Source organism: Stegostoma tigrinum, chromosome 7 (assembly GCF_030684315.1).
Source record: "Stegostoma tigrinum isolate sSteTig4 chromosome 7, sSteTig4.hap1, whole genome shotgun sequence".
Classification (NCBI taxonomy): Eukaryota; Metazoa; Chordata; class Chondrichthyes; order Orectolobiformes; family Stegostomatidae; genus Stegostoma; species Stegostoma tigrinum.
Genome location: NC_081360.1, coordinates 97,887,783 through 97,902,788, shown reverse-complemented (window position 1 = coordinate 97,902,788; position 15,006 = coordinate 97,887,783). Strand labels below are relative to the sequence as shown.

General features: G+C 41.6%; 1 protein-coding gene across 2 annotated transcripts in view; it reads right to left on the bottom strand.

Annotated features, from left to right (window-relative positions):
* Positions 1-15,006, bottom strand: part of stam2 (signal transducing adaptor molecule (SH3 domain and ITAM motif) 2) — an 89,313-nt gene that overhangs the window by 61,331 nt on the left and 12,976 nt on the right. The window contains exon 2 of one of the 2 annotated variants that reach the window (XM_059647545.1): positions 2,305-2,418. The exons of the other annotated variant lie outside the window; for it this stretch is intronic. The gene's annotated coding sequence lies outside the window, so the exon portion shown is untranslated. The remainder of the gene's footprint in view (positions 1-2,304; positions 2,419-15,006) is intronic. 2 annotated transcript variants of the gene reach the window in all.

Sequence of the window (15,006 nt, the reverse complement as noted above, 5' to 3'; positions counted from 1 at the left end):
CTTGCAGGCACTGCATTCTAAACCCTAACTACTTGGTGTGTGAAAACATTTTTCGCTCACCTCGCATTTGCTTCTTTTCCAAAGCACTCAAAGAATACAAGAAGCAAGATTAGGTGATTCAAGCCTGTGCTGCTATTCTGTAGGATTCCAGCTGATCAGCTCTAGGATTCAACTCCTGTTTTGTACCAGCTTATCATAGTGCTCAACTTGCTGAAATTTCAATGATCTACCTAACTCCTCTTTAAATACTTAGTGATCAGATGTCCACAATGCTCCGCGTAGAGGATTCCAAACATTTACTTCCCTCTGGGAGGAGACATTTGTTTGACCTCCGTTTTAATAGAGAGTTCCTTTACTCTGTAACTATATCCTTTATAGGATTCCTCAATATCTATCTGTCAAGCTGCCTCAAGATCTTCTTGAATATTTGCTATTCTAACTTAAAAAACATCCTATTTATGTTAGAACAAGATCACCCTCATTCTCCTAATCTTTAATGAATGAGGGCCTAACCTGCTTAGCTGTAATTGACAAGTAAATCCATTTATTCTTTTTCTAAAATGCAGGGGTCAAAATTATACATAGTACTACAATTTAACTCAATGTCCCCCTACAATTGTAACAAGGCTTCTCTATTTTTAGAACTTTATTCCACTAGCAAAAGGCCAAAATTTAATTTACCTAATTACTTGCTGCACCAGCATGATGTCATTTTGTGATTCATACATAAGTAAACCCAGATCCGTGTGCTCCAATTTTTTGAAGTCTCTATTTAAATAATAGTCTGCCTTTTGATTCTTCCTACCAAAGTGCATAACCACACAATTTCCTATTTTAAACTCTATTTGCCTAGTTTTTGCCCACTCATTTAATCTTTAGCTCTTTCAGATTCTTTAGGTCCTCATCAAAACACACCCTCCCACATATTTGTGTATCATCAGCAAATTTGGACGTCTTAAACTGTCCCCCACCCAAACCATTAATATATTGTAAATAACTGAGGACTAAGGACTGATCTATGAAGCACTCCATGAGTTTCCTCTTTCTAATTTGAAAATGACCCGTTAATCTTGACTGTCTTCTGTACGTTAATTAATCCTTAAAGCATGCTAATACATTACCCATAATTTTGTGTGATCATATCTTTAGCTCTTTCCAAATGCCTTATGGAAATCCAATTACACTACATCTACCAGTCCTCTTTAACTAACTCTTTCAAATTTTACAAACATGACTTCCTTTTCACAAAATCACTGTGCTTACTAGGTTGCATTAGACTTGCTCTATTAAGCTTTTCTCAGTGTCCTGCTCTTTCTTCTATAATAATGAGCTCTAGTATTTTCTCAATAAAGACATTAGGCGAACTACACATATTCTCCATGTCAAAACAGAGGAAGGGCCACCAGACCCGAAACATTAACTGATTTTTTTTCTTCACAGATGCTGCCACGCTGCTGAGCTTTTCCAGCAACTTCTGCTTTTGTTCCATTTGGTTCACTAATGTTCTTCAGGGAAGGAAATTCACTGTCTTTACCTGGTCTAACCCATAAGTGCCTCAAGACACATGGAAATATGGATGATGCTCAACTCTCCTCTGCACAATTTGAGATAGCAATAAATGTTGGCATACTCAGTGATGTCCAATTCCCATGGATGAATAAAACATCCTTCCTATAAGCATGGTACCCAAGGCTATATACAATACTCCAACTAACATTCAACCAGTGACAGCAAAATACTACAGATATGGAAAATCTGAAACAAACACAGAATGTTAGAGAAACTCAGCAGATCTGGCAGCATCTATTGAGAGTTATAGATTTAAGTCTGGTATGACTTCTTTAGAACAGTTCTGAAGAAGTTATAACAGACTTGAAACTTAACTTTGTTTCTCTTTTCAAAGATGTTTCCCAATCTGCTGAGTTCCTTCAACATTATATCTGACATGCAACCAATGTTCTAGGTTCATGACAATCTCCCTGCCCTTATTCTTTCTGCTTCCACTTTCAAAGTCCTACACGCTTTAATGGCTTTCAAACTGTCCTGCCACTTTTCATGACCGAAGAGGTGATGGAGTAGTGGTACAGGAAGGCTATGGCCTAGTGGTACTATAGCTGTTAATCTAGAGACCCAGGTAACATTCAGGGTACTTGGGTTCGAATCCTACCAGGGCAGATGGTGAAATTTGAATTCAATAGATATCTGGAATAAGAGACTAATAATGACCATCAATCCAGTGTCAATTGTCAGAAAAACCCATCAGGCTCACTAAAGCCCTTTAGGGAATGAAACTGGCATCCTTACCTGGTCTGGCCTACATGTGACTCCAGACTGAGAGCAATGTGGTTGACTGTTAACTGTCCCCTGGGCAATTAAGGATAGGGAATAAATGCTGGCCTAGCAAGCGACGCCCTCATCCTGTGAATGAATAAGAGATGCAACCTTGGGTCTCTACTCCTGCACAACTTGTAGAATAGTACCATTTTTTTTTATTTTTACCGACTCCCCACTTTTTTTGTACCAAAGTGCATCACAAGAGTTTTATCTACCACCTGACTGTCCACTCCACCAACATCCTTTTGAGGTTCTGCACTGTCCTCCTCACAGTTCATTATTCTATAAAGTTTAATCTCATCCAAAAAATTTCAAATAATATTTTCTGCATCAAGATCTTGACTGTTCTGTTGATATGGAAAGCAAGGGTCATGATGCCAACTCCTCAGGAACATCCTACAAACCTTCTACCAGCCCAATAAATACCCAGTAACTATTCTTCACAGATTCCTACTCCTCATCCAGTTGTGTATTTAACAACAGAACTTTTTTTTGATGGGAAAGAAATATTTTTGTCAAAAATAGCATTGGCCAAGAATAAAAACCTTTTTTTGGTGCAGCATCGCTGGTCAGTTAAACCAACAGGGAAAAATGCAAGAGGGGATGATCATTTCAATGCTATTCCAACAATGTCCTGCACCTCCCAGATGTTTTCTCCAGCCACTGCACTATTTCCAACATTGTACCCACGGCGAATGGCTATCTGAGTCTATTCATTCATGGCTGAAAACAATAATGTGCTTTCTAAAAATTCTGTCAGAATGCAAGTGCCACTAGCAGTACTACTATTTAAGATAACAAAGTGTGAAGCTGGATGAACACAGCAGGCCAAGCAGCATCTCAGGAGCACAAAAGCTGACGTTTCGGGTCTAGGCCCGAAACGTCAGCTTTTGTGCTCCCAAGGTGCTGCTTGGCCTGCTGTGTTCATCCAGCTCCACACTTTGTTATCTCGGATTCTCCAGCATCTGCAGTTCCCATTATCTCTTAGTACTAATATTTGTTGGCCATCTCTAATCACCTCTCAACTGGGTGGCTTGTTAGGCCATTTCTGAGGGCGATTAAAAGTAAACCACCTTGCTGTGGGTCTGTCTGGGTAAGGACAGGCAGTTTCCTTCCCTAAAAGGATAGCCACGAACCAGATGAATTTTTTCAATTATGATGATATTTTCATGGTCACCATCACCAAAACTAGCTTCACGTTGTTCTAGATTTATTAACTGAATTTCAAATCAGTTGGCATGAGGTTTTGAGCTGGTCTCCCTAGAGCATTACCCAAGCCTCTGGATTACTAGTCCAGTGACATTACCATTACATCACCAGCATTTCAGTGCCTTGCCAAAGTAAGCCGTGCTATCCCATCCTCCCACCTCAAGCCGCACCTCCATTCCCTACCTCCTAACCTCATCCCCACCCCCTTGACCTGTCCGTCCTTCCTGGACTGACCTATCCCCTCCCTACCTATACTCACATCTACAGGTTCCATCCCCGCCCCTTTAACTTGTCTGTCTCCTCTCCACCTTCGATCTCCCACCCCCTCTCTCCCTATTTATTTCAGGACCTTCTCCCCATCCCCCTTTTCCAATGAAGGGTCTAGGCCCAAAACATCAGCTTTTGTGCTCCTGAGATGCTGCTTGGCCTGCTGTGTTCATCCAGCTCCACACTTCGTTATCTCGGATTCTCCAGCATCTGCAGCTCCCATTATCTCTATCAATGAAGGCATAATGTCTAGACAGTCTTACCTCATGGCCAGGGTAACAATCAACAATTCAGTAGCAAGAATTGCAAACAGTTTCCTCTCCCCAGACCACACTGTCAGCTGAGGGTCGTCAAGTTTAACATTAGGCAATGCAACATTAGCCGGTATCACAAAACCATTTGGGAGCAGGAAAGGCATTTTAAGCTACTGGGGCCTTTACTTGGGGGAAACAAAAGGGAGTGAAAACGTGCACGCATCACTTTGAAGGAAGACAACAAACTGTCACAAGACATGGCAAATAACATTCCCAGCTGCGCAACTTGTAAACTTAGCTGCAATACACATTAACAACAAGAAATAGCACTTGTACAGGAGCATTGGAGTTGAGCGTTCTCAGGAGACTTCACAGCTCAGCCCATATTGAACAGGAGTTACATGAGTGGTTTAGGAAGGTTGCAGAAGATGTGTAAAGATATAAACAAGGCAAAGCAAAGCTTACAGTCCACACTTCTAGAATGTAGGGGGAGCAGAATGGACTAAACTTGGAGGAAATGAATTCACAAAATAAAAAGAGCACATGAGACTACCAGACACCCATCAAGGCTGTGCTAGAACTTTCAAAAAAAAACAATGCAACTAGTCTTGCTCTTTCCCACCCTTGCTAAAAGCTTTTCCTTCTTAAAAATGTTGTTCCAATTTCCTCGTAATTGAATAAAAACAAGAATTGCAGATGCTGTAAATCAGGAACAAAACTAGAAGTTGCTTGAAAAGCTCAGCATGTCTGGCAGCATCTGTTAAGCAAAAAACATAGTTAACGTTTCGGGTCCGGTGACCCTCCCTCAGAACAGTTGAGTAAAGATCACTAGACACAAAACGTTAATTCATTTTCCTTCACAGATGTTTCCAGACCTGATCTTTTCCAGCAACTTCTGTTTCTGTTCCTTCTCATGAAATCTGCGCTTCACCACTCCAAATCCTACCCATACATACATGGGAACACTTCAAATCACAATTACTTATTTTTGCCAGTCAGTCAGTCATTGTCAATCTGTGTTCACTGGTTGTTGCTTATTTTTAAAATCGATTTTATCTAAACAGTTCATAAATTTTGGACACTTCTGTCAAATGTTCTCCAAACCAACTCTGCTTCAAGTTTGTTTGAAAGCGGAGGTTGACACACTCTGAGAATTAAAACCCAAAACACTTAAAAAGAGGAGCACCTCACCCTATAAACTGTAAAAAGGAGAGTGAAAAGTGGCATGGTTTCAGCAACTGTGCTTACATAAATCCCTGACACTCACTTTAAAGTCAACAAGTAACAATTTATTTACCTAACTCTAACAGTGAGAAAAATTAACTAAACTATTAACAAACCAAATAAATCCCTTTTAACTATTCCTGAATAAAGCAAGATTCGAATAGAATGCTGTTCCAATAATTACAAGTCCTGCTTATATAAAAAAAAGAATTTAGTCTCAAAGTTACAGCCAGGTTACGAGTCTTCCAGAACGTTCAGCGTCTTCTCATTCGATTCTTATGTTAGGAATGTTAACTCGTTGTGCACCGGTACCGTTGTTATTTGGATAGCACTTTCTCAGAGACACAGAGGAGCTCTCTCGAGAGCTGAGGGCCATGTGTTCATCCAACTGCCCCTTCTTTTTATACCCTTGATGACATATCAATATTTATTACAATAGAATTGGTCCTATGTTGTCAAAACCTTCAGAACTTAATATTAATAGATTTTTGGTATCCAAGTATCTGGTTCAAATTGATTGGCTAAATCCAAAATCCTTGGTTTAAAAAAAAAATGCTGCTAAGCCAACTGACTGTATGGCCATTTGATGCAAATATTTCAGTTCGGGAGCCCTCTGTGTACTTGCAAACTTTCAAGTTGTTGCTCACAGACATCCATTTTATATCTCTAAGCACACAAAAAGCACACGATCTTTGAAAGGGATCACAAAATGTTCTCCCCACTAATATTTTACAAACACTAAATTCTAACTTCCTGCCTCCCAATCGACAAGTACTTGACCCAACTTTGCAACAAGTTTAATCACTGTTTATCTAGTCTACTTGAATAATTGGAATCATCATGTCAAGGCCAAATGTAAGGAAGACAAGGGCATGGCGAGATTTACAACAAGGTTAAGGATTTTTAAAAACAATGGCGCTCACAAGGAGGAAGTCAAAGAGACAGGAAGGTAACAAACACAACTATCCTCACCGCACCCCTTAAAACTGAACCCAACTAAACAAGACAAAATGTTTAGGGAGGTCTACAACTAAAACTTCTTTAGACTTAGAATAATCAGGCTTCCACTTTCCTAGATAGAATTTTCTCCAAAGATACAAGGTGAAATCATCGCCATACTCTGCACATTTCAGTGAAACAGCAAGGTAGAATACTGCAGCAGAGACTCAGACATTCTAGGAATATCAAAATTGCTCTTACTGTTGCTTTCCCACAAGATGTGCTCCAGAGTAGGAGGGACAAGTACCTTAGGGAAACAAACATCATACCCAGGAACATATTTTTGTTCTATCTTGGCATTCTTAATCCTCATCCTCAATACACAGCTGAGGTGATTGGGTGACACAGTTTGGGGTCAGTGATGAGGCAGTCATAGTCTTACGACAGGGCAACAGACCTTTTGGTCCAACTTGTCCATGCCAACGGGGTATCCCAAACTGTCCCAGTTGTCTGCATTTGGCCCATATCCCTCTAAATGTTTCCTGTTCTCATACCTCTCCAAGTGTCTTTTAAATATAGAAATTGTACCTGTCTCTACCACAGGGTGATCGAAGGACAAGCTTTCTGCCTCCATTTGTGCAGCCTCTCTGAAATTAATACTATGGAGACCCAGGATTTCATCGAGTCTACTCATCCTGTATGTCTGCTCTAAATCAATACAAGTGTTTCTGACAAACATTTGGATTGTCAAACCTTTAAACAAATACACTAATTACGCTACACAGGACACAATGAGCACAGGGTCATTTAAATGATCAGAACAGGATCAAAGACAGTGTGTTCAAACATGGTAGAAGGGTGAAAACGGTGTAAGGGCATGAGAAAGAAGAGACAGACAGACGTCAGGTGAGGGATCAGACTAAATAGGCAGAGATAACGGGAACTGCAGCTGCTGGAGAATCCAAGATAACAAAGCTGGATGAACACAGCAGGCCAAGCAGCATCATAGGAGCACAAAAGCTGACGTTTCGGGCCTAGACAGCTGAGTTTTCTATGCCTGCTGTATCAGACAACAGAAGTAGGGGTTGGGGGGTGGGGGGGGGTGGGGGGGGAGGAGAGGAGTGGTGTTCAGGGCTAAATACCATTCGAATAATCATTGCTCTTGTTGCTGAAGCTGCAAGACATGCTTGCAGCAGATGTCCAACCTACGCAAGCTTTTCGAAAGTAGTGACATACAGTCTCTGGTAGAAATTCATAGACACTCCTCCTTCATCGTACATTATCCTTTCGTGAAATACAGCGTTGTTAAAAAGGTCACCATTTTTCACCCAGAAGGAACTGCCTTTGACCTTCATACCTTGTTTGACCATTTCAGAGAATAGCTAAGAGTCTGGAATAACATATAGGCAAGACCACGTAAAGGCAGCAGATCTCCGTTACCAGCTGAATGAAATTTAGAATAAGTGACAGAAGAATCAGACAGGAATCAAGTTGTTTTTCATGCAGAAGGGGACTTTAGTACTCATTGCCTGCAAGTGTAGAAGAAAAAAGGAACACTGCTATTGGGGGTGGAATGATGATATTTAAAATGAGTCAGAGTTACAATGAAAAGATATGAAGGAAGTCATTTCTTTATAGGGGAGACTCTGAACAAGGGGGTAATAATTTGAAACTACAGAATTACTGCTTAAGCATGAAATCAGAAAGACTTTTCCACAGGAAGGAAAACTATAACCTGCTCCCCTAAAGGCTGCACATGTAGGAGGGTCAATTGCAGGTTGAGGTCGTTATCATAGTGGGATATACGTACTACTGAATTTTAACTTCCACCATCTGTTTGTTATTGCCAAGACCCTTCATGAACTAAAAACCATTTTATAAAAAGGAAGAAACATAGATGTCAAATGGCTGTAGTGATCACTTGATCACAGACTTAGTCAAGATTTGGGACATCTGTGAAATGAGCAACACTTAACATTGAGAGCACCTGCACTCTGTTCACAACAAACGACAACACCTTTCGGTCACAAACCATTTTAACTCTCCATCCCGCTCCCTGGGTGACACATCCTGGGCCTCCTCCAGTGTCGCAATAACGCCATCCACAAACTCGAGAAGTAGCACCTCATATTCCACCTTGGGAGCCTACAGTCCAATGGCCTAAACATGGATTTCGCCAGTTTCAACATCTCCCTAAACCCAACCTCATCCCATAAATCAACCCTCCCTCTTATCCCCACCTCCTTGACCTGAAAGAACCTGTCCATCTTCTCTCCCACCTATCTGCTGCCCCCACCTCACTGACCAATCCCCACCACTCCCTACCTGCACTCACCTATCACAAACCCAGCTATCTTCCCCAGCTGCATCCCTTCTCTCTCTATTTATTTCTGAGCTCCCTTCCCCATTTCTGAAGAAGGGTCCCAACCCAAAATGTCAACTTTCCTGCTCCTCTGATGCTGCCTGGCCAGCTCCACACTTCTCTGACTCCAGCATGTGCAGTTCTTACAATCTCTGTTTTAAATGAAATATGATGCCTGCATGCCTCAAAAAAATTATCAAAATCTCCTGTCCAGTAGATTATAGATGAAAACTCTGGTTAATGAAGTTGAGGTACAAATCATCCATGATCTAATTTAAACATCAACACTAGAGGCTAAATGACCCATTTTTTACCTTTTTTTAAACAATTGCATTGCACAGAGGTCGATGATATGAAAGGCGGGGGATAAGATCAACCTTACTAATCACAACAGGGAGTTGGAGGGACAAGAGGGGATAAAGCACGCAAGTTAACCCCACAGCACATCATTTGTGACCACAAAGTTCAGAAAAACAAGACCTGTAATTATACTGTTCAAACTGGACGCTGGAGCTGATATTGACTTTTTTGGAATATGCACTATTCCTCTGTGTATTTCACAATTAATGACACATGAAGATGGTAAAGGTTTCCTTAATTTAGTCAGTGACAACATCAATCTCGCTCACATAAACTAAGCACATCTGGAATCCAAATGTCTGCATTTCTATCTGGGAATATTGCAGATAAACAATAACTCCAGGAGTCTGTCTCATGTGCTTTCCAGCTCATTCGCCATGGCATGCCAATTCAATTCAAGCTTGACAAGATCCTGAAGTGCATTGCAAAGTGCTGACCCTAGATTTTCCCTGATCCAAATACTGTGCGGGTTTGCTCTTAATTAAAACAAATAAACATATTTGTCAGTCAGCAAATTGTTCTTCAGCATGTGGAGGCTTTGGAATAAGTCAAGAAAATGTAAGCAGTGATTCAGAACATTTAAAATACAAACTATCATTCCTGAAGGATTTCCACAAGCAACCCGATGGCGTCTGTCAGGCAACATGTCCCTCAAAGCGTGCTTAATCCCTCACACAGTTCATTACCGACAATGACCCATTAATTACCCATTTACTGCTTCGTCTCCAAAAACATCACACTACATATTTCATTCTTATCAATCTTTTACTGAGCTGTGTTTTTTTTTTAAAATGGGGCATAGGGATGGCTGGGGTATGATTATGTCTTGTGCAAGTATATCATTTATGAAGGAGGGTCTACACCCAAAATGTCAGCCTTCCTGCTCCTCTGATGCTGCTTGGCCTGCTGTGTTCATCCAGCTCTACACCTCATTATTTCATTTCCTTCCTGCAGTGGCAAAGAAAAATTTCAGCATTGCTCCCACTGTACTAACTGGTAGTGTACTCAAACTCAGAGGAAAAGGCCCTTTGATTTTACCCACTACTTCCAGCACATAAAAATGTCACTCTGTCCAATAGGTCTTTGCTGTTTTATGGTTCACTTGAATTCTCACATTCTTCATTCGTGTGCATAATTCTGTTCCCTTCCACTAGGCAGAATTATTCCAGTTTCCCCCTCAATGTATCTTCGCTATTCACCTCAACCATCTCTCAACACAGCAAACTCCACATTCACATCACCAAGTAGAGAAATTTATTTGGGATTCCTGGTCAGATTTTGCACCCACTTCACCAGAAAGAATCCACCATGCTGCTGTTAAACTATTCAAATCCACAGTTTTATGTGAGAGCTTCCTTTAGGTTAGCCGCACCCCATAAAACTCACATCCCGCTGATTATTAATTCCCTATATTTAAACAACTGGTTTTGAAGGATATGAGCTGTGGATGAGTGTTTCATGGAGCGTGGCTAACTGAAAGAAAACTCTCACATAAAACTGTGGACTTGAATTCTGTTTAAGTACAGCTATCTTTCAGGCATAACAACAGCATGATGGATTCTTTCCGATGAGGTGGGTGCAATGGACAGCGCGTTGAGTATAGGAGTTGGGAGGTCATGTTGCAGCTGAACAGGACGTTGGTGGAATACTGTGTGCAATTCTGATCACTCTGCTATAAGAAGAATGTAATGAAACTTGAAAGAGTTCAGAAAAGATTTGCAAGGATGTTGCCAGTTTTGCAAGGTTTAAGTTACAGGGAGAGGCTGATCAGACTGGGACTATTTTCCCTGGAGTGTCGAAAGCTAAGGGGTGACCTTACAGAGGTTTATAAAATCACAAGGGGCATGAATAGGATACATAGACAAGGTCTTTTACCCTGGGATGGGGAAGTCAAAAACTAGAGAGCACAGGTTTAAGATGAAAGGGGAAAGATTTTAAAAAGGACCCGAGGGTCAACATTTTCACACAGAGGGTGTGTATGGAAGAGCTGCCAGAGGAAGTGGAGGAGGCTGGTACAATTACAGCATTTAAAAGGCACCTGGATGAGTATATGAATTGGGAAAGGTTTAGAGGGATATGGTCCAAACGCTGACAAATGGTACTAGATTTATCTAGGATATCTGGTCAGGATGGATTAACTGGACCGAAGGGTCTATTTACATGCTGTACATCTCTATGACTCTATAATGAAAATCCAATTACCTCTTAACCAATGCAGCATCAGCCATTCCCCCACAATATCAGGTCTCAGGTATTCCTTCAAAATAGACCATGTGCATATGCATGACCGGGGGACGTCGATCAGGGGATTTTTTTTGGGGGGGGGGGGGGGGGTCGCTGGAATTGGAGTGTTGGTGGTAGCGGTCTGCTCTTTCATCTTGCCCAAGAGCCCACTGGTTCAGCCATGAAGCCTGATAGAAAAGGTGGAAGATGCTTAATTGTGGGTGATATAACAAAAGACAGACAGTTGGGACAAGTAGGGCATTTTCTAACTAGTGGTATGCACAGGGATCAGTGCTGGGGCCACAATTAACTTATGATATAAGCAGATGACCTTGATGAGGAAAGTGAATGTACTGCAGCCAAGTCCACAGATGAAACAAAAATAGGTAGGAAGGCAATGCTGAGGATGCCAAAGACTCTGCAGAGGGATATAGATAGGTTAAGGAATGGGCAAAAGCTCAGCAGATGGAATATAATGTAGGAAAATGAAAGGTTATGCACTTTGGCAGGAAGAAGAGGAGATAAATATCTGTTAAAAGGAGAAAGACTGCAGAAAGCAACGTCAGAGATATATTTAGGAGTCCTCATTGATGAATAACAAAATGTTGGCATTCAAGTTCAGCAGGTAATAGGAAGGCAATTTTTTAAAAATATTCAATTATGAAATATGGGTGTCGCTGGCTGCCAGAATGTATTGCCCAGCCCTTGCCATCCCCGAGAAGGTGGTGGTGAGCTGACTTCTTGAACTGCTATAGTTCAGTGGGCATTTCAACTCCACTTCCGTGCACTCTCCCCGTAGCCCTTAATTCCTTGAGAGATCAAGAATTTATCAATCTCTGCCTTGAAGACATTTAACGTCCCAGCCTCCACTGCATTCCATGGCAATGAATTCCACAGGCCCACCACTCTCTGGCTGAAGAAAGGTCTCCTCATTTCCAATTTAAATTTACCCCCTCTAATTCTAAGGCTGTGCCCACGTGTCCTAGTCTCCCCGCCTAACGGAAACAACTTCCAGTATCCACCCTTTCTAAGCCATAAATTATCTTGTAAGTTTCTATTAGATCTCCCTTCAACCTTCTAAACTCTAATGAATACAACCCCAGGATCCTCAGTCGTTCATCGTACATTGAGTTTCTGGTCAACGAAAACAGCCCGAACGTTAGCAGTGAGAGTCAGTGAAGGTGACACCATTGAATATTAAAGGGCTGTGATTAGATTGTCTCTTATTGGAGATGGTCTTTCCCTAGCATTTAAGAAGCATGAATGTTAGTTGCTTTCATCAGCCCGAGACTGGATATTGTGCAGCTCTTGTTGTATTGGAACACAGACTGCTTCAGTACCTGAGGAGTCGTGAAAGGTGCTGAATATTATTGCTGACGATAGCACATCCCCCATTCTGACCTTACAATGAAGGGAACATCATTGATGAAGCAGCTGAGGATGGTTTGGCATTGGACAATGTAATACTGGCCTTTATTTCAAGGGAATGGAGTATTACAAGCCACTAGTCAGACCACAGCTGAAATACCATGAATACTTTTGGTCCTCTCATCTCAGGCAAGATATAAATAGCATTCGAGGCAGTCAGAGAAGCTTCAGTAGTCTGATACAAAATATACAGGGACTGTTTCACGAGAAGAGGCTGATTAGATCGGACCTGTACTAGTTGTGACTTTATTGAAACATGTAACATTCTCTGAGGGCTTGACAGGGTGGATGCGGAAAGGTTGTTTCACCCAATGGGAGTGTCTAGGGCCAGAGGGCATAATTTCAGAATAAGGGGTCTTACATTTAAGACACACACTAGGAGTAATTTCTTCTCTCAGAGGGTTGTGAATCTGTGAATTTTTTTTTGAAAACCACAGAGGGGTGTTGGGGATGGGTTCATTAAATATATTCAAGGCTAAAGATGGACAGATTGTTAATCAGTGAGGGAATCAAGCATTATAGGGAGAAGGCAGGAATACAGAGTTGCAGATTATTAGATCAGTTAAGATATCAAATGAATGGCAGAGCAAAACTCGATGAGCTGAATGACTTACCACTGCTCTTATGTTTTATGGTATCATTCTGAATTTTGCTTTAATTTCAGGAAGGGCAGAGATGAAACTCCCTGCACCATATATGAAACTCCATAAAACTTTGGTTAGACCGCACTTGGAATGCTGCGTCCAGTTCTGGTCGCCCTATTTTAGGAAAGATGTGGATGCTTTGGAGAGGGTTCAGAGGAGGTTTACCAGGATGCTGCCTGGACTGGAGGGCTTGTCTTATGAAGAGAGGATGACTGAGCTCGGTCTCTTTTCATTGGAGAAAAGGAGGAGGAGAGGGGCCTAATTGAGGTATACAAGATAATGAGAGGCATAGATAGAGTTGATAGCCAGAGACTATTTCCCAGGGCAGAAATGGCTAACACGAGGGGTCATAGTTTTAAGCTGGTTGGAGGAAAGTATAGAGGGGATGTCAGAGGTGGGTTCTTTACACAGAGAGTTGAGAGAGCATGGAATGCGTTGCCAGCAGTTGTGGAAGCAAGGTCTTTGGGGTCATTTAAGAGACTGCTGGACATGCATATGGCCACAGAAATTTGAGGGTGCATACATGAGGATCAATGGTCGGCACAACATCGTGGGCTGAATGGCCTGTTCTCTGCTGTACTGTTCTATGTTCTATGTCCTGGAATCTGTTAAAGGGATTACAATGAATTTATTACTGTTCAAATTAGGGGAATATAAGGTACAATTGTGACATCTATTAGTACACCAAAAACAACCAGGATCTTCCTGGCTTAGAATGAGAGACTTATTGCTGACCCAACAGAATTATCACTAAATTCCCTAAATTCCAAAAGAGTAAACTATTTTTTATGAAAACGAGTCTTATTGAATCTAAAGCACGTTGCTGTATCAGGAGGTTGTGAAAGATACTATATACATCCAAATCTTTCTTTAATAAAGAATTCCTTTTGCAACAAAAATGTTGCATTGTGGGTTTAGTCGATGATAAATTGATATAATGAAAAATTATTAATTTAATATCCATCTTTGCAACAATTATCATCATGTCCCAATCCAGTTCACCCTGAGCGTGGTAGTGAGCTGCCTTCTTGGACCACCACAGGAGGTTATGAGAACTAATGGACTAGTTGTATTGCCACTGCCTATTAACACTGAAACCTATGTTTAAATCCCACCATAGCAGGTCATAGAATTTGCATTTAATTCATCAGTGAATTAAAAAAAATCTTCTGATGATCATGTAACCATTGTGAGCTATCATAAAAATCCAGCTCGCTCACTGATACCCTTTAGATAAGGGAAACTGTCTCTGAACAGGCACATGACTTTCTGAAAGGGCAGGGAGAGCAGTCAGCAGTTGTGGTCCGTATTGGTACTAGCAACATTAGCAGGAAGAGAGGAGATCCTCCAATGGGAATTAGGTAGGAACGTGAAAAGGAGGACCCCAGGAATGGTAATCTTGGGGTTAATCCCTGTGCCAGTCAGGGCAGAAATTGGAAGATGGCAAAAGAGCTCAGGTAGGAGGTGGCGCTTCAGATACTGAGTCACAGATCTCTTCCAGGGCAGGAGGGGCCTATACAAGCAGGAAGGGTCGCAACCAACTGAAGGGTCACCAATATCCCTGCAGAGCAATTTGCTAGTGCCATGAGAGAATGTTTAAACTAATCTGGCAGGGAGGTGGGGACCAGAGGAGGCGGTGGTATGTGGTAAATGGAAAAGCCCTGGGGAAAATTAATGCACAGAGAGATCTGGGTGTTCAGGTCCAATGTACCCTGAAGGTGGCAACGCAGGTCGATAGTGGTCAACAAGGCATACGGCATGC